Consider the following 25,405-nt stretch of genomic DNA (forward strand, 5'->3'; position numbering starts at 1 on the left):
CATTTGATTGAGACAAACTAAAGTTAGAGAACGGAAAGGAAAAATTCAGCAATTTTTATGTTTATAAAGGGACATAACTCAAGAATGGAAAAAGTGTCGCCACCAAATTTCGTACTTAATCTGTATTATGTAGTAATAAGCATTTGTGTATAAGTTTCATAACATTTGGTTGAGGCAAACTAAAGTTAGAAAACGGAAACAAAAAATTTGTACTTGATCTTAGTTTTGTGGTAATGAATATTGTGTATAGGTTTCATAATGTTTGGTTGGGGCAAACTTAAGTTACAGAATGGAAACTAAAAATTTTGCAATCTTTCGATTTATAAAGGGGCATACCTCAATAATGGTTAAAGTGACACTACCCAAATTCAACTTGATCTGTGTTTTATCAGTGGAAGTCAAAATTAAACATTGCATTGTATATAGCATTGATTGTAGTTGATTCAACTATAATCATGGACAAAGGAAGATAACTCCAATTTAAAAAATTACTTGATATTTAGAAGAAAATAAAAATTTTGCAATTTTTCCATTTATAAAGGAGCATAACTCTAGAATGGTTAAAGTGACGCCACCAGAATTCCAACTTGATCTGTGTTTTGTGGTAGTCAGCATTTTGTATAAGTTTCATAACATTTGGTTGAGGCAAACTTAAGTTGGAGAATGGAAACTAAAAATTTTGCAATATTTCCATTTATAAAGGGCACAACTCTAGAACGGTTGAAGTGATGCTACCAAAATTCAAACTTGATCTGTGTTTTGTGGTAATAAGCATTGTGTATAAGTTTCATAACATTTGGTTGAGGCAAACTTAAGTTAAAGAACGGAAACCAATTTTGGGACGTACGTACAGACGGACAAGGGTAAAACTTAATGCCCCCACCGCTACGGCGGGGGCATAAAAAGTATTATTACAGACATTCACATGATGTTATTTTTCTGTTTGTTAAGTAAGGGTAGCAACTAAGAAAAAATTACATGTAATGGTAAAACACTAGTTTCTTGAACACTGAATCTTTGATTTGAATCTCAAAGACTATGACAATGATTCTAGTATTACAATTTAACATGATTTAATGTACTTACCGAAAGAATTGTCATCATTGGTAACCAAAGTTTTGCTCAATGAATGATAATGACCAAATGAGCAAGTATACAGGTGGTCTGTGTCACTTTTAGTCAGATTATATATCAGTAAGGCAAAACCATTTTTCTGCCCCTGAATGCCATATTTTGAAATATTTGAAGTCGAAGTATTGCCTAAAGCCAAAACTGTATTATTAGGTCCACCAGTGAATTTCCATGTTTTTCCAAGTAAATTCTTGTCATTGGTACAACATGAAAGCCTAGCTGTCTTTCCAAACTGAAGTGGCTGAGATGCTTTCCACTTAACTACAAATACAAAATATTTAATACACTTATGTCCAACATTGTTTTGTTGATCGAAAGGTTTTAGTATAGATATTCAATGAAAACAGATGTTTCAATAATACATAAAAAATAACAGGAACGACTAACAACTTTTATTTGGACAATACAACATCAAACAGAAACAAGACTTAGTCCAGATAGTTACCGTGAGGCACACACTAGGGAGTCTAACTAACACACTTTACTTGAAGTGTATTAACATGATTAACCCTTGTTTATTCAATGGAGAAGTTATATTGTATGATTTGTCTTTTGTAATCATATTTCAAAAATTGAATAAGATATTCCAACCAATTGCAAATCATTAATACATGCTGTTCCCCATAGACAATAACAATTATAGCAACAAGATTCTAATGACAACTTGTTTATGGTTCCCATTCATTAAGTTACACGACACAGCCGGATGCACTCTTGATTATTGAAGCATTATTTTAGAGTTTTGTGTATAAAACCTTTTAATGTGAGGCAATATATAAATTAAAATCATCATAATTGAATTATGAGTCTCATGAATCATACTTTTTGATAAAATATTCAAGAAAATAACTTTTCATTATCTTAATATTTTAGGCTGTTTTCCAGTACACACTTGTTTAAAATTATTTGTAACAATTACAAATTTAAAATGTCCTCTTTGAACAGAATGTGGTTTTTTGAAAATGTATAAGAAATGAAGGCAATAGATCATCACTAGGTTTATTTATTTTTATTTTTAAACAGTATTGGATTTCTTATTTTAAGGGAAATTGCAAACAAAACAAATATAATTATGTTATTAACATTTTAAATTTGAAAGTTAAATTTAAAGGATAATAATTCACTGCTAATCATATTTCTAGTAATTTTTCATATTCAAACAATATACATGATATATATTATACTTGTCAATTTTTTTTCCAAATCAATAAAATTAGTGATTCTTTTTAAAGCAAGCACACAAACATGTACAAACATGGTATTGATTAATTAGGTGGAGCAGAGCTAAAAATTCTTATCTTGGATTGTGTTTACAAAAATTAAATGCAGAAGGAACTTTATTGTTAATAAAACTTGGTTTCACTACCTGAAACCAAAAGGATATATAATATGTATAGTGTTTGGTTATTTTTTCAAACTAATCAAATACACAACTGTTCAACATGCTTACATGTGAGCTGTGTCGTATAGAAATCCACCTTATGCAAATGAATATCAATACATCTGTTAACCTATTTCGGATTGAAAAAAAATCTATACGGAAAGTCTGCGACTGTTTGAAAATTGAGTTGTGATAAGAACCCTAGAAAACGGACCAAAATTCATCTTTTATTTCGTATCTGAATGTTCCAAAATTAATCAATGTCTTATACATGTACAAGTATACGTACACTTGCATAAGGTTGATTTCTATACAACGCAGCTCATGTTATAAAATGTTATAAAAGCAAAAGGCAAAAAAAAAAAACTAAGGACAAGACATGCATACGCATACAATTACAATTATACATTTGTAGTATTAGATTTTGTGTAATACAATACATCAAAGGTGTAACACACAAAAACATGCAAAGGCAGCAGTACACGTAGACTAAAAATGTGTGTCACAGAGCCGTTTTTCAAGCTACAGGTTGTGCTAAATTTGTCAGATTTTGTACAGATTAAACATAAAAAATAACTTTTGTGTGATAAAAAAGAAAACTAAACTATTAAATTTGAAAATCAATATCTGATTAGATATATGAGGGCTCTTAATTGATGTTAAATAAGACTTGGCTTACAAGAGTACACCAATAAAATTAAAATACTTGCAGAGGGTACAGAAATAGTCATGTTTAAGAATAACTTCAACTTCTAGTGTCTAAAATAAATATTCATTTTTGCTTTGCTAAAAACAAATTGCAACCTATGCACCCTCCTCAAAGCTAGCAAACATTAAGGTTACGCCTCAGATTTATCACATATTCATATCATGGTGATGGTGCCTACACCATGCAAGGGGCCATCACCAATTGACAGATTTACATAAACATACATATTTTGCTATAAAGTTAAAGAAAAAAAAAATAACTAGAAAACAGCTAGTACAAACATGAAATTAATAAAGCTCACCTGACATTCAACTGTTTGCTCTAAACATCAAACAATACATTTGAATCAAAAATGTTTTCCATGAAATTTATATAGTCATTCAGAAGGTAAGATGATATCAATAATATGTTTTCCCCTTTTGGTATTGGATTGTGAGCAAAGTGCAGATGGTCCTTGTATACTCAAGTAAAACAATTGTAGCAAAATAAAAAGTTCCTATCAACAAACCCTTTTAACCCTGCCACAGAAAGCGATCTCAAAATAGGGATCTTCCAATCATAATATGTTACTGTATGTTAAATTTTGGTTTCAATCCAATGTAAGGTTCTAGAGGAACAATCTGGAAACTCTAATTCTGAACTAAGCATTGTTTGTATTACCCAGTAAGCAACTATGACCTTGACCTTGAACCTTTTTCTTATTATATGTTTACCCTATAACCAATTAAAATTCAAGTCTGATGAAAGGAGAGAGCGTTTGGTAAATAATCTGGAAAACATGATAACAGATGGACTGAAGAACTTTCATAACATGTTTATCCCCCTTACTTCATAGCACAGGGTATAAAACTGGAACACCTTCATCTTTCTTTCAATCATAAATAGAAAGCTATTCCTATGAGTTTGTCTGATATTTCATGTACTAAATGTGTCTTACCTTGAGGGTTTTGAGCTTTAAATTTGTATAAGAAAGTAGAAAATATGTAAACAAAATCTTTATCTTATTTGACCTCAAAACTTGGATATAATATATACACAAACATGCATTAAATGCATCTTGGATTAAGCTTATTCATGCATTTCCTCAAAAAATGAGGAAAACCAAAACTAAAATAGAAATTAAGCACACTTAAAAAAAAACCAAAAAAACAAGCAATCTACAAGTTATGCAAAAAAAAAAACACAGCATAATACATAAAACAAGAGTCTCCAAGGAGACTTTATCACTCAACTGTTAGTTTTGCCAAAAACAAATTGGTCCATTAATTTCAGAGAAGATGTTTGTTTAAATGTTTAAAAGGTTTACAACAATGGATGATGGACGACAACTATGGATGCCAAGTGATGGCAATATCTCACAATGCCCTTTGGGCCAGGTGAGAAAAATGAAGAAAAAAAATAGTAAGGTCTGTGTCCTTTCTTCGGTTTGTCAATTTACATGATTTATACATCATACAAAGTTCATTTAAAATTGACATGGTAGATTTTGTCAAAAAGATGAAGAAAATATGACTTTCCACACTGTTTAAATGATAACTCACTTCAAGTCATTACCCTTCTATTAATAACATATAACAATCCATTGTTAAAGGTCTTACAATGATAAACCCTCCAAATTTAGATGTTCATAATATTACACACTTTCAACTTTATTATAAGTTCAATCAATTTTATTTAGAGATATGATAATACTTCAAAACTAAAAATACAAGTTATTACATACCATTATCAGATCTTTTTATTCTTCTGATTGCAGCACCAGAGTTTACGCAACATGCGGCAAAAATTGAACAAACAAATATCAGCGAATATGGTAATGAAATGCCTGAAAAATACCCAAAATTAGCAATTCAGAGAGACAATCAAGACAAAGGTGCACAAGCTGAAATGTCTCACCTGCTTTACATATCATGTTTGAATTAAGCTGAAATTGTGTATAAATATGAAGGTTTTACTATAAGTTTCAAATAAAATTAACATTATCAATGATCAATGTAAATGAGGTCATGATCAGGGTCAAGGTCAGATAAACCTAGCCAGACATGTTCACTTTGGCTTACAATCTTACCATACACCAAATATATAGTTAACCTATTGCTTATGGTATCCAAGAAACCTAATTACAAAACTGAACATTGACCAATAAACCATGAAAATTAGGTCTAGGTCAACTGGACCGTGCCAGACAGACATGTATACCATGCAATAATTCCAAACAGTAAATATAGTTGACCTTTTGCTTAAAGTATCTGAAAAAAAAACATGACCATGAAAACTTTACATTTACTAATCATTTTTTTTTGGCTAATGAACCATGAAAATGAAGTCAAGGTCAGATGAATCCTGTCAGTTAGACATATACATGTTATATGTTCTATAGACCAAATAAAGTTGACCTATTGCCTATGGTATCTAACAAATAAGCCAAATCAGAAAAAAATAACATACACCAATGAACCATGAAAATGAGCTCAAGGTCAGATGAAACCGGCCAATGAGACATGTAGATGTTGCAATCATTCCCTACACCAAATATAATTGACCTATTGCTTATAGTATCTGAGATACAGACAGGATCATGTACACTAAACCTTGATCACTGGTCATGATCAGGTGAATCCTGTCTGATAGACATGTAGACCCTGCAATGAAACCATGTACAAAATATTGTTACCCTATTACTCATAATAAGTGAGAAGTTAACATGACAAAATAAACTTAAATGATGTCAATGACAATGGACATATGACAGACTGAAACTTTGTACAATAAGGCATCTGCATACAAGGTTTGAATCATCCAGGTCTTCTTCCTTCTGAAATATAAAGCTTCTAAAAAATAGTTTAAGCCACCGCCGTGCCAGATTGTAATCCCTATGTTTCGCATTCTGTAACTTTCATCACAGGCGATACAAAAACCTTATTTCATTCTTATGTTGCACATAGCCTATGTTCTAATTCATCTGTATGCTTTCTCTCTTGACGACTTGGTTTAGTAAAGTATGTGGGGGTGTACAAACCAACAAGATGATAATATGGATTGGTGTTCAAGGTCCAGTGGCAAATATTACCTACATTTGTTTAAATAAATACAATCTAATGCTTTTTTTAAACAAAAAACAAATAGTTTACATCACATCTGCCGCCGCCAAGTATCCGTATGTCTCGAATACTGTGATTTTCGTCGCAGGCAGACAATAAAATGGAGGGTTGTGTTGTAAACTGTTTCTCACCATGTGTCAAATGGTCAACTTATCAGAAAATTTACTACATTTGTTTAAATAAATACAATCTAATGCTTTTTTAAACAAGTACATAAAAAATTTAAAACAAAAATAGCAATGTTTTATTCAAGATTTAAATCTGCAATTTACAGAAATCTACAAAAACATTTATGGACTCAAACGGAACTTTCTCTTTATACAATCCTTTTGTTGATGTATTCACAAATTTTTTCTATTTTTCTATTAACAAATCAGCACAAAACGAAATATTTCCTTTTAAACTCATAACCAATGAGATGGGTCATGCATGCCCCACAGTGATTCTATAAACAGAACCTTCTGTTCATCTTTTAGTTGTTATATTCATTAAAGAATGATCCTCAAGTAATATCTATAACAATCACATTGTTAATTGTATTGCTCCTAACAACACCCTTTAGTAAAAATACATTTAACAGCTCTGAGTTTCTGATTGTAAAATAGTTAGTCACTGTTAGCAAGACATGCTAAATTTTACTGGATATAGTCTACTTTTCACTGCATATTTCAATCACAAAAAAAAGGACTTTAGTACAGGCATTACCTTTTTTGCATTTAGAAGCCTCACATACTTTTCTATAGGTCACTTTATCTTTCTTTTCGCTATTATGAACTGTAAAAATAAATACAAGTTTGAACACACTTAGATCTCCTGTCTCCTGAAAAACTTTAATGATTCTAAATGGTTATGCATTTTGAAACAGAGGTCAAGGTCAAATGAAACCTGTCTGATGCATATAATCATCTGAGTGTATATTTTGCATATCCATTAGTTTGCTTATTGTGTAGTTTGAAGCAGTACTGAAATGATTCTTTTTTTTTTCTGTAAATTTTGTTCAAGAATGGCCCAATGTCATGTCTTCCTGTACTGTTTATATTGTTGCTGTATTTCGTATTCCTTGTAGTACTATTAAAAAAGCAACAAATATCAGAGAGTAGGGCAGAATGATTTCTTATCGGCAGAGTAAACATTTCTTAATATTGTGTTTTTTTGTTATTAATTACAGTTACTTTTGAGGTGAAGTACTTTTGCTGTAATTGTTATTGAATGTTCTTTTTTTTTAACATTTTGTTTGTCCACTGATCCAAATTGAGAAGGGGAAGGATGACTGCCAATGATACAACTATCCACCAAAGACCAAAAGTTGAGGATGTCAGCAGTGGTTTTCTTATGTCATAGCTTCATGTTTGTGTTATTATCATGAGTATAAGGAAAACTATGTGCTGATGGCAGATTGTTGAGTTGCTGTTTAATTTACTCACAATTCCATGAACACAACAATTAAAAGCTTAACATTGTATAGTCGCCCATCTATTGTAGAAAACTTTAAATGTCATACATGTTAACATGTAGATGTCTTTATAGAATCTTGTTGCTGGGTTGCTATCTCACTGACATTGACATGCACACATTATTTCCTTTTTTCAGGAAGTGATTGCACACCAGAATTGAAAATCTTGTAAACAATAAAATTCAACACTACTATAAAATTCCAGACCAAATATCAAATCATTCTTTAATACAGATGTCCAGTGACTCTATTTATATAATATATGTCATGTAATTATTACTGTTTATGTTCTATACCTTTGTTCTTTTTAAAAAACAATTTTAGAATCAGATTTGGAATATGATTATTCGAAACAGAAAGACATGTATCTGATTGGCTATTAACATGATAAAGCAGTTTTTCAAAGTGTTTAGTATGGCAAACATTTACATACAGAAAACCAATAGACACTAAGTCATTGCAATGGCCTAACTGCCCCTCTAACATGTCTTAAGTACTAAATTTGAATGTTGTAAACTTTACTCATAACATATTTCTATACCTTTATTGCTATCTCCAATTCGATCAAACTTTTCTTGCACTGTACTGTCATTTGAATTTAAAGGCATACACATCTTCTTGTTAAATGTTTCAGGTGGATGTATTTTGGTTCCATATCTAGCAGCTACTAAGAAATATCAAATTAACTAGAATGTTGGTGAAGAATATTTCACACTAAGAAGTAGATGTAAAGTAGATTTTTGTACATATGCAATATTCAAGTAGTACTGTAACAATAGTTTTCTTTAAAACTCTCTTCATGAAAAACCAATGGAATATTTGCCAGTGGACATATGCATAATAAGAAAACAATAACAATCATTGACAACAATGTCTGTCTCATAAACAGTGTACATATAAAAATAAGAAGATGTGGTATGATTGCTGATGAGACAACTGTCCACCATAATCAGTTTACATGTTTAACTGAACCGCAATTTTAAATTATTAAAAACAAACATGTTTAAATATTTCAATATACACAGTAAAAAAAAAAAAGTCTAAAAGGATGATATCGATGGTGGATGGCAATTAAATGTTGTCCAGTGGCAAATTAAATCCATATTTTAATAGGAAAAAAACATGTTTTGTGATATGAATATGTAGCCTGGTTTCAAATTTGTACAAGTCCAAAACACTGTCAGTTTGTTTGTTGTTTAACTCAACTGTCAATACACTTTGCCAGTTTTTATCATGGTGACAGTTTTTACTGGTGGAGGAAACCACCACTTTTAGATCTGGGTTGAAAACTGTAAGAAGACTGTCGACTACAAATAACTTGTACCCTTTTTCATATATTTTGCTGACAAATGACTAATTGTTTCAATTTAGTAAAAAAAAATGATATATAAACTGGTTTTGGATTTAATGCCTACACTGTGCATGTGTACCTGTTTCATTGACTTCAATAATTTCTGCATATGCTGAGCAGACGAGGGCCCTTCACAGGTTTGTGTTTGAAGATTATACATAACATGTTATAATATTCTGTTTTGAGCGTTCCTCATGTAGGTAAATCCAGAAATGTATTTTGAATGCATATCATGAGGCTACATTGGGAAATTAATCTTAAAAATCAAGGGTGACTTAGATTTCGCTTTGATTCTTCTTTAGAGCAAAATAGGAACTCTAGGGTGATAAACTTACTCTCTCTGTCTGGTGGGGTCTGCCCTGTAGACTGAACACTAGCATGACAATCTAAGTACGTTAACTCATCCATATCTTCAACTGCTGTTGGAGATGCTTTACCTGTAAAAAAAACCAACGAATAATTAAGTTTTTACACATCAAAGACTATAGCAATGTATAGGTTGACAACATGGTGTTGTTGTTATTTTGGTCTTAGAACGTGCTTCATGTGGTTTACAGAAAGTAGTTTCATATTGTTAACATGAAATGATATCACAATGAATGGTTTACATGCTATCGCAAAGTTGTGAAGAAAGTGAAAGTAAAAGATAAATTGTCAGTAACATTTCTCAAATGGACAACACTTCAATGGTCATGCATTCTGTATCATTTCTACCCAGCTTCGATCTGAAGGAGGAACTGCTTAAAGTTAAAGAGCTAAACAATTTTTATACAAATGCACAGGGATAGCTTAGTCTCAGATTTGAACTACATTTTTGACCATTAATTTGAATGTATGGCTTTCTTTCTTGCATCCAACACACCTTTTAATAGTGGTGAATAATCATGAGACTGGTGGACACGAAGACAGATAAGATGATAAGTATAGTTATCCCTGGCTTAGTATATTTCTAGGATTTTGATTGGTTAACACACGTTACAAAACCCATAGCCCCTGGGTGTTGCTAACCCATATACCCGGACGTTGCTACCCATTACAACGGGGAACATCACGCGCATTTTCCTTAGTTCCATGGTTGTTCCTTGTGATATATCGAATTCTGTAGATTATCCATGATGTAAATAAATATTTAATCAACTAACGATTTTATCTTATTATGTCGATCATTTGCACTCATTTTAGTAAATGCATCACTTGGCTGCCACATTGTCAATGAATGGGACTACTGACCTAGCTATGCAAATGACCCACGTTGACTTCACACCGTCTATGATGTAACTCTCACAACATTATGCGCCAAATTCAACCCATTCCCGTTTCGCTGTCTCTGGATTAAAAACGTCTCATATTTGACTACCTGTAGGGTTCTACCAAAGGTATTACCCTACACCCCGTTAAAAATATGTCAAATTCCCAAATTTCAATAAAAGATTTAAAAAAAAAGAAAAAAACGTTGCTTTCACGTTACATTTTGTGGTTGAATTTCTCTAAAATTCACAAGATTTGGACTAAGACCGGGGATAAATTCGTTTCGCCGAAGGGTGTACTTGGATACTTCAGGGTGTTAAAATATCCATATCTATGGCTATGAACGTAGATAACTTATAGTCCACCATCGTTTAATCAGTGAGAACTTTATAAAGTATATAGGTCTACCATCGATTAATCAGCGGGAACTTCATAATTTCTCCAGCAATGTGAAGGAGGGGCAAGTCAAAATAAAGATCAATGAGCTATAACACCTAGCCAGATGGATACAATATCTAATTTCCATATACACGTAGCAATATCATTAACTGTCATATCATGTTTGAGATATCAAACTGTTCACTACTGAAAATCTGCAAACAACCTTTTAGAGAAAGAACAGCCAGTCTGACTCTGTCCTGTGACATTATGTGAACAACTATTTTTATTTGTCCATTAAATAATTCTAAAACTATTCTAAACAGAAATGAATTATTTAACATACCTAATCTTATGGGAGATTCCTGTTTGGTGTGATTTTTGTAATCACTTGCTGTCCATGCATCTGTGTTACTTGTTTCTGGAAAATGATTTTTAATATGGTTAAAAATAACAAATTTACACTCATTAATCTATATAGATACTTCTTCTATCATCATGATCATATAGCATGTATAGTGAGTGCATGACAACCTTCAATAAATTGAAGACTATGTCACAATGGGATTACCTACAAATGTACAAGACATAGATTAATGATAAACAAATTAAACATTGTTAAAATAGTGGAACAAACTCCCTTACAGAAATGAAAAGTTTGCTGCAATATTGCAACAATATAGCGGCAATATTGCAACAATATAGCGGCAATATTGCAGCAAACAAATTTGTTTGCAAGAAGTGTTTGCAAGAAAGTTGCAGGTTGTTGCAGCTACCTGCAACATTCTCGCAATGTTACTGCAACAAAATTTGTTGGCAAGAAAATTGCAGCAAGTTTGCTGCAATGTTGCAAGAAAGAATTTGTTTGCTAGAAAGTTGCAGGAACCTTTTCTTTTATTATTTAAGGAATGACTTTTTGCAACAACTTTGCAAGAAAAGTTTCTTTAATAATGTCAGACAATCAGATAGTTTGCACCAATATTTCAAGCATTTTAAAATATTACATATGATAATTTGTTTTAAGATTTAAGGTTCAAATAATACACAACATATTGTTTCTTTGAACATTTGGTTATGGATACTTCTAACTATCTAAATTTGTTGTCGTCATACTTTATTTTACTCAGAAATATCTGGATATTTGAATAATTTATTTTAAATAAATCTTCAAATAACAATGCTTATATTTTTAGAATTCCTAAACTGTACATCACATTTATATGATATTTTGTAAGGAAAGAATTTCAAGAATACTTTGGTATTTAGTTCAACAAGTTTAATCTAAATAATTGAGTCATAATAATTTTTGTTCTACATGTATTATTATGCCTTTTTGTCACTTTTTTGTGACATTTTTCTATGAACAATATTTTTAATTCTAATATTTTCCATCAAATGAATTTAGCCTCACCTGCAGGTTGCATTTTGTTTAATTTCTAGTATCATTATTTTAAAACTATGTATACACAAATTATCTTTCTCATCTCAATTAGTAATATGAGCTGGTGATAGAAATGTAATGTGCCATCTGGTTTCAATTTATCTCTGTGTAGTGGTAAAGACAGGAAGTACCATAAATTAATGTACACAGAGTTTGAGGCCAAATTAAGGGTAGAGCATTTCTTCTTTGTATATATTTCCATTATAACTTATAACATCAAAGATAAAAAAAAAATATATATATATAATTATTTTTTTATTATAATATATAACAAATATTCAAGATTTAGGCAATTGATATTTATAATTAGGGGCAAATTTCAAAGGGATCACACTGTCACAATACCCTAAGCAACCTTGATCAACATATTCAAAATTTGAACTGGACATGAACATGCATACAACAAACAAAGATGTCTTCTATCATGAACAAAGTAATATGAATTTTACAATGGATTTAGATCCAAAAGTTCCAATTAATTCTATTGACACTGGATAGTGCATATGATAGCCTTCAGTTGACATGACTCTTGGATTTAGGAAGATTGGTGTTTACACATAATTTGGATAACATCTTTTGGTAAGTACAATGGAGTTGAATGTCCACCATTTTGAATAAGTGCTTGCTCTTACAGTTCAAAATAGTGATATTCAAAGAGTTTTCTTAACTTAATAGAGTTGACAAAAGTATAAGACAATAGATTTATGCACATGAATATTATTAAAATTGTGTAAGACAGGAGATATTTTTTTAAATCTATTTAAGACTATATGTTTTAGAAAGTACATTACTTAAATTGAAACAAGAAATCTTCTAATAAAAGCAGTTTGGTATTAAATTAGAGATCTGTGATTTGACTGCCAATAAGAGGTCTTTCAACAAATGGCAACAATATTTAGCTTTAATATATACACCACTAATCACAAAAATTTTAAAGAATAGACAAGACCAATTATGTTATAGTTCAATGAAAAACAAATATTCAAAAAAGCAATAACAACCTAGTACTGGCATAAGGTTAAATGTATAGTAATATGCAATTTCTAGAAGGACTTGATAACTTTTAGACATTGACCCTTTAAGTGAAACAAATGCTGGAAAAATTGGTCTGTAATCATCTCTTTATAAAGAGTTATTTTCATTTTACAAGTCCAGAATTTACAATATATATCTTTATATCTTTATAATGTTTAGTTATTCTTTTAATGTATGCTAAATTCTTCAACTTTTATTTTGCAGTATTTGAAATCAGAAAATTCAACTTTAAGGACAGTGAGTACAGAGAAACAGAACTAAAGGATACACAGATATGTAACACAACAACCTATAGAGGACAGAGAAAATTTTGTTTTATTATTAAATCATACTTTTTTAAATGCTTAGTTTTTAATTCCTAATTTTTCAACTGAAATTGTTGAAAGATTTGCTGCAATATTGCAAGAAATTAATTTTCCTGCAATATTGCTGCAACATTGCAGCTAATGAATTTGCCGCAATATTGCTGCAACAATCATAGCTACTGATTTTCCCGCAAACATTTGCTGCAATATTGCCGCAAATTGTTGCGGCAATATTGCAGCAACTGTTTGCAAGAAAACTAATTTGCATACGAAAAATGAATATTTGCAGCAATATTGCCGCAAATATTTGCAGCAACATTGCCGCAAATATTTGCAAGAAGCCTTATTTTTCCATAAGGGATGTAAACACAGAGATAAATATCTCCCCTTTTTGTTATTTTGATTTTGAAATTATAACAGCAATACTTTAGCATACATGTAAATTATGCAAAATATTCAGTCATTGAACTATGACTGGAGATACAGGGCTAAATAATCTCCATGGTAATAAAATGTGCTAATGCTTATACAACTACATACTAAATATCATATATTCTTAATAGGGGTAAAACATTGAAAACTTGCCTGTAATATTTGAGAAGAAATTTGAAAACTCAGGATTTTTAATCAAGATTTACTAATCAGTCAGCATGGTCAGAAGTACTACTTTAACAAGTAATTGCTTGTTCAATTCACTACCTAACAATGCCTAAGAGTTAATATTTGTTCTTTTTAAATTACTTTAAAAAATATTTTTTTTTTAATTAAGAAATAATTCCTTTATGCCATGCTTTATGCTCATTTTATCATGGGTAAGCATAATATTTGTCAATATCTTTATACCAGGTGTAAGCGAGGTGTAAAATGTTGACAAATATAATGCCTACCAACATGACCAATGTTAAAATTAGCATTGGACATAGCATGAAAGAAGTATTTTGATTCAAATAGGAAAATTTAGAACTTTTGTACTTCGAAGCAGACCTATAATACACGTTCAAAAGGCTGATGAAGCCAAAACGTTAAAATAGGAAAATTTAGAACTTTTGTTCTTCGAAGCAGACCTATAATACGCGTTCAAAAGGCTGATGAAGCCAAAACGTTAAAATAGGAAAATTTAGAACTTTTGTTCTTCGAGGCAGACCTATAATATGCGTTCAAAAGGCTGATGAAGTCAAAACGTTGAAATAGGAAAATTAAGAACTTTTGTACTTTGAAGCAGACCTATAATACGCGTTCAAAAGGCTGATGAAGCCAAATCGTTATAGAAAATCAACCTTTTCATGTTAAACAAATAAACAGATACATGTAAACTTACTTTTAGAATGATTTTATTTAATTTCCTAAAGCAACACTAAAACAAATGCCATTTTTGATTTACGGCGTTGTTCAAAACACAGCTGACGTTGCAATTTCAATTGTTATGTCAATCACGTGCAGCCCATGTTTTATTGGAATTAGAACATGGCTTTGTTTCCAAAGTGAAAGAAGAACTCATATTAGAAATGTGTAAAGTTTTGATTACATATTTAATTTTTAATGCCATCATGGCCATAATAACTTTTAAAAATAGGTTAGTATGGCAGCTGTTTTTCTATGGTCAGAAGGATATGAGGAATGTTTAAACACTGAGCACTTTCAATACATTACAACTGCTGATCTTGTGCATCGTTGTTGGCTGTCTAAAACCAAACATGACTATGGTCAGAAGGTGGATTACTAATATAAAAGGAAAAGATCTACAAATGAATCAGACATCTCCACAAAGACAAAAGAAAACTTTTAAGGTGAACATTCAATTTACAATTTTTTCCTTCTTTTACATATGTATGCTAATAATAATGTAATATGGTGTTATACATCATTAGTTTGTGTTGTATCGATCGTTATACCACTGTCCCAGGTTAGGGGAGGGTTGGCACATTCAAACATGTTTAACCCCTCTACATTCTGTATGTGCCTATCCCAAGTCAGGAGCCTGTAATTCAGTGGTTGTCGTTTGTTTTTGAATATCATATTTGTTTTTCGTTCATTGTTTTGTATATAAATCAGGCCGTTAGTTTTCTCCTTTGAATTGTTTTAAATTTTTCATTTCAGGGCCTTATATAGCTGACAATGTGGTATGGGTTTTGCTCATTGTTGAAGGCCATACGTTGACCTATAGTTGTAAAATTCTATTCCATTTGGTCTCGGGTGGAGACTTGTGTCATTGGCACTCATGCCACATCTTGTTATTTTTATATCAATACATATATGTTTCTCTGTGTGTATAAGTGTTCCATTCCCTTTTGAAGAATAGAGTGTTGATATGGGGTCATATCTTTATAAAAACAAGAATGTGTCCACGGTAGTACACGGATGCCCCACTCACACTATCATTTTCTATGTTTAGTGGACCGTGAAATTGGGGTCAAAACTCTAATTTGGCATTAAAATTAGAAAGATCACATCATAGGGAACATGTGTACTTAGTTTCAAGTTGATTAGACTTCAACTTCATCAAAAACTACCTTGACCAAAAACTTTATCCTGAAGCGGAACAGACGGACGGACGAACGAACGAATGGACGAACGAACAAAGGAACGAACTTACAGACTGAAAAACATAATGATTTCTACTATCGTAGGTGGGGCATAAAAATCTTACCAATACATTCTAAAGAGAGGTCATCTTCTTCCATGACTTCAACCATGTCAACTGCTGTGAGTTTTCTAAAAAACAAAGACATTCTTATCACCATCATAATACTGATGAATGCAGTAAAGTGCAAAGCCTCATATGCCCAATGTTAGGCTGGCTGTAACCCTTTTTTTTATGGTATTTTCCTCTATAAGATGTTGCCCCCTGCACATGTACATCTTCCTCTATAAGATGTTGCCCCCTGCACATGTACATCTTCCTCTCAGAAATATTCCTCCATACAATATATTAGAATTAAGTTTTTATGAGAAATCTTTGATTGTTTTTGTTAATACAACTTTTATATACATTGTACACGGGAAGATTTACAGCTCTAAATATTGTATAATCACATCTATGTTGAAGAATGCGTATAAAGCCTCTAGATGTCTTTTTTTTTTTCATTATTTCTATCATTTGGTTGTTGTCATTGATGTATAACCCATATCTCCTTATAAATATCAAATTTCACAAAACATATATATACATTTTTGTTTTTAGTGAAAACATTGAAAAGGAACACCAATAAACATGATAAAACTTGACACTTTATAACAATGGAAAAAATGCGCTCCGCCTGGAGCAGCTGGATACAACCGCAAAGGTCGAACTCTGAACAGTTGGGGCAAGTATGGACACAATATTCAAGCTTGATACAGCTCTGAATTTGGATAGTGATTAAATATTTGACACATTAAATAATTGTGGATTTATTCATTTATACAGTAAACTGTAAATATATATATCTGTTTAATAAAATTGAGAATGTAAAGGGTTTAAATGCCCATTTGATTAGGTGTGTGAACTTTTTCTTAATGAGACTATGAGGCAAAGTGGTAAATAGGGTAGAAAAATCAAAACTTTGAACAGATTCGAAATCACCAAAATAAGCATTCAATTTATCAAGTACTTCCAACAAATTTTTGACACTCCAAAAGTGATTAATTCCACTATTTTCAAAGGCCTTATTTGAACAATTTATTACCAGGTTTTTGATTGTACCAAGTGTACTAGTAATTATAAGTAGAATAGACAGTTAAGTAGTGGAACAATGGCTTGAAGACGAAATAAATCTATATTTGAAAGATGTTTTGTGCAGCTTCGGAAGCCAGTACATAGTTGGAACTTTCATTGTATTTGATTCTGCTTGTAAAGATGCAGCTAAAAGTTTATGTTTGTTACGGTTGTCATTTTCCGAAAAATGGAGCCAATTGGAATGTCGGTGAATTCATGATTTCCTTTTGTAGAACCTCAATGTACAATTTACGTCAAACAATGATATTCTTAGCAGCCTTATCAGCTGGGACAAAAAAATTCCTTGGTGAGTTCTTTTAGCTTATGTTTGATATGAGAAATAGGGCTATAATGGTTGTTGTTAGGGTTAAAATGTTCTTTAAAATGTTTAATAGGAATATCAGCTATGTTCATTACTGAATTAAAAAAAGAATCTAAGGATTTTTTGTCAGTTTTTTCTCGTTTTATCCATTTCGAGCAGTAAGTACGGAGTGAGTCATGGATGATCTTACAACACTAATTCCAATTAATAATTGACGGAGGACGATATTTAGGTCCTTTACTAAGGAATGATTTTAACTCTCAGTCATGAACGATGTTAAGGTCTCCTGTCATAACATGGGAACTGGGGCCATAAATGTATTCTGAATTACTGCAATTTCATGACGTAAATGTATTGTCACTGATATCAACATCTTTACACACTTCGCTATAATTAAACACATATTTCTGGGTAGATTTTTTGTAAAAATAACTAATTAGAGGTAATAAAAAATTTTTTATGATCTTCAGGGCTATCAATTTTGGGAAATAGTTTAGAATAACAACAAGCAATTATAATTTGGACGATTTCATACTTAGGACTGCAATACGAAATTGTGTTGCAATCCTCTAAAATTTGATGTAATTTATTAACAGGTAAAGAACAGAGCTTGGTTAACAGATAATGTCTGTCCTTGTTTTTTTTGAAATAGTAATTAGGTCCGAAATTTTTGTATTGTTGGCACGAAATTTTCTCTGATTGCGATTTATTCTACGCCCCTGAGAATGGTTTTTACGAACAGTTTTAGAAACTATATCCAAAATGTTAACAGAATCGGTTCTTGATATATTACCAATTCCCATGATATTATCTTTAAGACCGAGAGGATAGGCTGTCTGTAATTTTTTAATCCAATTTAATTCAATTATTTTCCGTGATCGTACAAACTTACTTTGTAATGAGATTCCCCAGGCTGCTTATATATTACTTCTATTAGGTTGAACTGTCAAATATATAATAGGATGATTGTGCTTCTTAAGGTGTTGATAAATGCTTAGTAACTTTTAAATTTATGGGGTCTTCTAAAACGATAAAGATGTTCTTGTGTGCATTTAGGTGTAATACCACCAAATCATAGTACGTCACATCCAGTTGCATACAAAAATAGGTTGAAAAAAAATATTCCCTTGAATTTGACAGTTGTAGGTAATTGATCCTACATTTCATTGCAGTAAAACATAACTGGGTCATAAACATATATCTTGGGTATTTCAAAGCACCATTATTCTTTTATTTGGGGTTTCTATAGAATATTTTGGAAACTTGAGGTTACATGGTTACTAAAGCTTGTATACATGTTAAAAAAGGGGGAAAATTTGATTGGTTAACTTCCAGTGATGGTTATTTTCTTATATGCAATGAAATGTTATGTGAAATTTTTTTCTATAGTACTGCGGACATGATAAAACTTGGTATCCGGTCGTTCCGTCCCCAAACCGATCCGGCCCCAAGTCGATCCGGCCCAAAGTCGATCCGTCCCAAGTCGATCCGGCCCACGTCGATCCGGCCCAAAGTCGATCCGGCCCCATAATAAAATATGAATAAACTATATTGACTTTGGAGGATTTTTAACATTATAAATTGATTTTGCAAAAAGTATCGATGATGGATGACAACAGGTAAGTGAAGTATTGGTGTACCAGTCAAAGAATTATTTTAAATCGATACGAAACTGAGTGTGATTGTGTCTGTTTGTATAGCAGCTTCAACATATTAATATGAAGTTATTTTCCATGATAACTTTGAATGTCATGGCGATTTTTATTTTATTTAATTCACACACAGAATAGCTAAATAAATATTTACAGTCCAATGGAACCTATAAAATTTAACTCATCATATAATGACTTGTTTAATTAAATCATTAATCTATAATTGGTTTGTTTATTCAACAATTGTCTGATGATTGTGAACTGAGGTAATGCCACTCGTAATCACTTAATTCAATCAAATCCTGGTTACGTAATCAGCAAGGTCTTTATAGTTTGATCTTTTTTTTGGTGTTATGTGTTATAATAATTAATTGTATTTTTTTTTTTCAGGTAACATCAGAGGCACATGTTGTTTTTTTGTAATATCGAATATAGTTAATATATTTTTTTAAAGTTGACAATATTTTGAATAGTTCTGTGTAGATAAAAAAAACCAAGTTATATGAGTATCCATTATTCTTTATTGCAAGATAATAACAAAATAATTACACTGAATGCACATGTTCACTCTCTAAAAATATAATATCAGCACTACTATAATATAACAATAAATTCATACACACTAACAAACACACTATCTCTGACACTCACATAAATATATATAACTTTTAAATCATTTACACTAACAGTTACACTGTCGCTTACATAATATAAAAGAGGTCACACTTGCAGCACTACAATAACATATACAGTTACTATCATACGCAGTACAGCACTATAATGGTTCTATTTGATTAGCTCACCAAGAACAAACTATATTATTCTAAACATAAAGAATACTCATTAAGCATTTAATAAATAAATGTTATATAAACATACAGATTGTAGCCACATATGAACTAACATTTTACAAGCTATACAGTTCACTCAGTGTTAATTAAATCAGTCGCTGTCAGTGTTGTCTTCTGGTTCTGGGTCTGGCACAGGAATGTCATACATGTGTCCGACGGCACGAAGGAAGAAGGAGGTGGTGATGGTACCGTCTTGAAGTTGCTGCCATAGTGAAGAGAGGCGTCCCTGTGACTGTTGATACTTGGTGCGCTGCCAACGGGCAAGACTCTGTTCATCTACCAGACGCACTTGTCTAGAAACAGTCTTGGCTTCTTTAATGAGCGCTGGAACCATCTTGTAGAAGTGGAGCTTGTTTCCATTTGCTTTCCCGTTGAACCTACGATGCCAACCTGTTAAAAATTAAAAGCAAATGTTGAGAACATATTACAGAAAAGAATCAATATAGCAGATGACAATATTTAATAACAGTTTCATATCATTTATTTTATTGTAGTATTTATCAGACTGTAAGAAGTTCAATAATTGCTTACTTCCATGCTCTTCATTTAATTCGGTTGAATATTTGTCTCATCGGCAAAAATACCAACTCTACTTTTTTGTAAATAATATATAAAAAAATAAATACCTTCCACATCATTGTTGGTACGGATGGACAGCTGGTACACTGACCATTGGGCCACACTCCAAACGGAACACTGTAACCACGCTCTGTTGATGTAGACCATGAGTTGGTGAAGAAGAGGTGATGTAGGTGGTACTGTAAGTTGTCTATAAGCTGGGAGGATGTGTCCTGCTGGCAGGTACGGTAAAGCTAACACCTTCTTGATGAACACGTTGACGGCTTTGTCTGAAGAGTATGCTGTCTTTAATCCCAAGTTGGCAACTTTGCGCATCACAGCCTGACCCCAGTGGAAGGCACATCCCTTAATGTCGGCGGTTGGAAAGACGGACTTTACTGCTGACCAGGCTCCTGCAAGATAATCAAATAATATAAGTTTTTTTTCAATTATATGTAATACATTATATATATATATTAAATAAAAATCAATCACATACAGTTCAAAAATCGAAGATGTCAGATAATACTTAGAAACAAATCTACATAATCATGAAGCGAATACTTTGTTGTGAATATTCATACTAATACTATGTATTGTGACTTGGATGGAGAGTTGTCTCATTGGCACTCATACCACAGAAAATACTAATTACTGCTGATTAATGTTGATGTCTGTTGATTGTACTAAATTCTGTTATATACGTTTTTATTATAATTATACCCAATAATCTTGAAAACTTGTAATGAAAACATAATCAACCTACTTGTTTTATACTCATCTAAAGAAAATATTTGTCAAAGGCCATTTTTTTTTACCGTACACCTTTTACATTATAATAAAACTCATAAACATTTATGAATTACAATTAATATATATCTTTATTTTTATTCCTTATAAATATATTTTTTTATTGGGGCCGGATCGACTTTAAATATGGGCCGGATCGACGTTGGGCCGGATCGACGTGGGACGGATCGACTTGGGCCGGATCGACGTGGGGCCGGATCGACATGAAACCATAAAACTTTACTCATGCCAAGTATTTCTTTATTTGAAACAAAGATAAATTCTGCACAATTTTTTGAAAAGTGCAAATTTAACAAAGACTAATAGGGGAAAATCAATGATGGTATTACACCTTTAGATAAATAGCGTCCAGTTACACCTACGTACTGAATACCCCATCCCGGTTATGTTTTGTGTAAGTAAATAGATAAAACCAAGAATACTTGTGTTTGTTTTTCAATTTAAATAAGTTTCAAATTTTAAGGAAAATGTGCGACCATTTAACATGGACCTTACCATATTGTTGGTGGAAAGACGGGGACATGCAAGTCATTTTTTGGCATGACACTTATACATTGATAGAAGGGTAACCACGATTTTTATTATCAAAAATGTTTATAACATAAGCCTTCATAGAAACGATATGAACCTATGAAGGCTTTTCTTGTCGCTAAATTATTCTTCTTGTCGCTAATTAGTGAGACCGGGTACTTAACTACTACAACACTCTAGTCTGTACTGCAAAAATGTATTTGCTCCGCCCATACCTAAGATAAATATCGAAAGGTTAATGTCCCATGCACATTAAATTTGAAAAAAATACAAGTCCTATGAAAATTTTGTTAAAAAAAGTGCATATCCCATGCTAATTTGAACCGGTATAATAAATTTTGACCAGTCCTTTACATGATCGTACATTCAATATTGGGTTTCCAAATTTTGAAAAGGAGGACATATTTTATGCAAAACATGCTATTAGAACCCAGTAACCCGATTTACTCATAGCTGCAAAATGTCATAATGTAAAAAACCTTTCGGAAATCTTTCAAGGAACCCAATCGGGAAGAGGCAATCCAATCTCTCTTTTCCAAAAAACGAAAGTAAACTGTAATTTGTTATACGGGACAACTCGGCCCGGAGACAACTAGGACCGAGTCAAATCGGACCTACTTAACATTGTGAACTCGGACCCAGTGGCGGATCCAGGGGGAGGGTGTTCCGGGTGTTGGAACCCCCCCCCCCCCTTTTTTGACAATCAATGTTTTTGAATGGGAACATATGGTTGGAACCCCACCCCTCTCCTTTCATCCTGGGTTGGAACCCCCTTTATAATAGATGGATCCGCCCAGGCTGGGACCGTCTATGAAGTCAACTCGGAAAGTCTATAATGACATCTAAGACAAAGTATTAAAAAGAGGATTGAAACCTATAGATATGCATGGGTTTATACATCTATGATTGAACTATATTAATAATTATTAATTGCTATATTTTACATCTTCTTCTCTAGGTAAATTCCTCCGCAACGGAGCAACCGTGTGTCACACGGTAAAGAAAAAAAAAGCCCTTATTTTCATTTAATATTGTTTAAAAACATGGAACGGACTAGATTAGTATATATATACAATCCTTTAAAAAATATTGTTGTCCTAAAAAAACGTAGTAACAACCTCAGGAAAATGATAAGTAGAAAAAATAAATTATATTATAAAATGAAACAAAACATCAAGTATGCAGACAAGTACAAACATCTGAAAAAACAAGTACAAAAAGAACAGAGGGAAGCATATTGGGGTTATATTGAAAAAATGATATTGGATCTACCCATAAATGAACCGGACCAACCATGTAACAATCAGTCAAAACCTAAAAAACTGTTCTCCTTTATAAAATCACTGCGCACAGATAACACCGGTGTAGCTCCTCTGAAAAAAGAAGGACAGTTAATAGCAGACACAAAGCAAAAGGCAGACATCCTCAACACACAGTTCCAATCAGTGTTTACAACCGAATCAAATAACAGCATTCCAGACAAAGGTCCAAGCTCACACCCCACAATAACACCACTAGAAATATCACTACCAGGTGTCAAGAAACTTCTACTCAACATAAACCCACATAAGGCAACTGGCCCAGATAACATCAGTGGCAGAATATTAAAAGAACTCAAAGATCAAACAGCTCCAATTCTTACACTAATCTTCAAAACATCACTTGAAACTGGCATAACACCAACAGACTGGAAACATGCCAATGTGGCACCAGTATTTAAAAAAGGGGAAAAATACAAGCCAGAAAATTACCGCCCAATATCATTGACATGTATTTCCTGTAAACTTATGGAGCATATCATCACCAAACACATCATCAACCACCTTGAAAAGAACAATATACTGTATGACCTCCAGCATGGCTTCCGTCAGTCACGATCATGTGAAACCCAACTCATTTCATTCATCCAAGAGCTTGCAGCAAATAACAACAACAACACACAAACAGACTTAATTATAATGGACTTTGCCAAAGCATTTGACAAAGTCCCTCATAAAAGACTTCTCTATAAACTGAACTACTATGGTATTCAAAATGAAACACTAAACTGGGTCTCTGCCTTCTTAAATGACAGAACACAAACAGTTGTCCTGGATGGAGAGTCATCTGACCTGGCTCCAGTCACCTCAGGTGTCCCTCAAGGCACAGTTCTGGGCCCAGTATTATTCTTGGTATACATCAACGACCTACCAGAATACTTACAATCCAGTAAGCTCAGACTGTTTGCCGATGACAGTATCATCTACAAAACCATCAAATCTCAAAGTAACTGTGATGAACTCCAGTTAGATTTAGATGCAGCTGCTAGGTGGGAACAAGACTGGTTGATGGCTTTCCATCCAGACAAATGCACAGTCCTCACAGTATCACAAAAGAAAAAACAGTTTAAACATGACTATATCCTTCACAATCACAAACTTGAACTAGTCTCTTCAGCTAAATATCTGGGCATTACACTTCAAGCAAACTTAAAATGGTCAAAACATACAGACAACATCATAGCTAATGGAAACAAATCTTTGGGCTTCTTAAAAAGAAATTTAAAAACATCATGTCAGAACATCAAAACCCAGGCATATCTGGCACTAGTTCGTCCTAAGCTTGAATACTCATGTTCAGTATGGGACCCTCACACAGCTGAACAAACCTCTAAAATTGAGATGGTCCAAAGACGAGCTGCCAGATATGTCTGTAACAGGTACCATAACATCAGTAGTCCTACAGACATGATAAACTCACTAAACTGGCCCACGCTACAAGAAAGAAGACTACGCACAAGATTGATAATGTTCTACAAAATAGTACATCAAATCGTAGCAATCCCATCTGCTATTCTCATACCATCAGACAGTAGAACCCGCAAAAACCATAGTTTCACTTTCAGACACATTTCTACTAAAAAAGATACATATAAATTTTCATTTTTTCCGTACACCATTACTCAGTGGAATTTACTACCAGTCCACACAGTCGCTGTAACCACAGTCAACACTTTCAGAGAACAGCTTACACCAACTGTTCTCCACAAATTCATTTAACTCATTATTAGCCTATGTACATAGTTTTAATCACAATTTAAAATTCTCACGCACTCCAAATTCATTTTCAATTATTTTTGTGTTTTTGTAAATATATATATAGGCCACGCAGCGCAAAACAGTATATAATCTTCAGATATTGAAGGACTACTGAAAACCGAAAGAAGAAGAAGAATGTAAAATCTATTATAAAAATATTTACACCTACTATTTTATGTACATTAAGCATAACTTGAATATTCACCGGTTAGTTAAGAGGGGGGGGGGGGGGCAAGGGGTTTAACTGTTATGCTGTTATGGGGTTATTTAATCCTTTGTTATCTGTTATTCTGAAAATATATTTGCTGTTAGCTGTTATTGTCTTATTCCTTGTTAGCTGTTATAGGACTATTATTTTTATTGTTATCTGTTATTGT

General features: G+C 32.4%; 3 long non-coding RNA genes across 3 annotated transcripts; 1 reads left to right on the forward strand and 2 right to left on the reverse strand.

The window, feature by feature from the left end:
* Positions 1-3,229: 3,229 nt before the first annotated feature.
* On the reverse strand, positions 3,230-8,433 carry LOC127725894 (uncharacterized). The gene is made up of 4 exons (XR_007993264.1): positions 8,317-8,433; positions 7,028-7,096; positions 4,945-5,046; positions 3,230-3,542 (listed from the first exon to the last, which is right to left on the reverse strand). It is a non-coding gene; the product is annotated as an uncharacterized LOC127725894 (long non-coding RNA).
* Positions 8,434-9,461: 1,028 nt separating this feature from the next.
* On the reverse strand, positions 9,462-22,527 carry LOC127725371 (uncharacterized). The gene is made up of 4 exons (XR_007992967.1): positions 22,431-22,527; positions 16,181-16,245; positions 11,099-11,173; positions 9,462-9,563 (listed from the first exon to the last, which is right to left on the reverse strand). It is a non-coding gene; the product is annotated as an uncharacterized LOC127725371 (long non-coding RNA).
* LOC127725369 (uncharacterized) lies at positions 12,021-13,569 on the forward strand. The gene is made up of 2 exons (XR_007992966.1): positions 12,021-12,772; positions 13,433-13,569. It is a non-coding gene; the product is annotated as an uncharacterized LOC127725369 (long non-coding RNA).
* Positions 22,528-25,405: the final 2,878 nt, after the last annotated feature.

The sequence above is a fragment of the Mytilus californianus genome, unplaced genomic scaffold, assembly GCF_021869535.1.
Source record: "Mytilus californianus isolate M0D057914Y unplaced genomic scaffold, xbMytCali1.0.p SCAF_15, whole genome shotgun sequence".
NCBI lineage: Eukaryota > Metazoa > Mollusca > Bivalvia > Mytilida > Mytilidae > Mytilus > Mytilus californianus.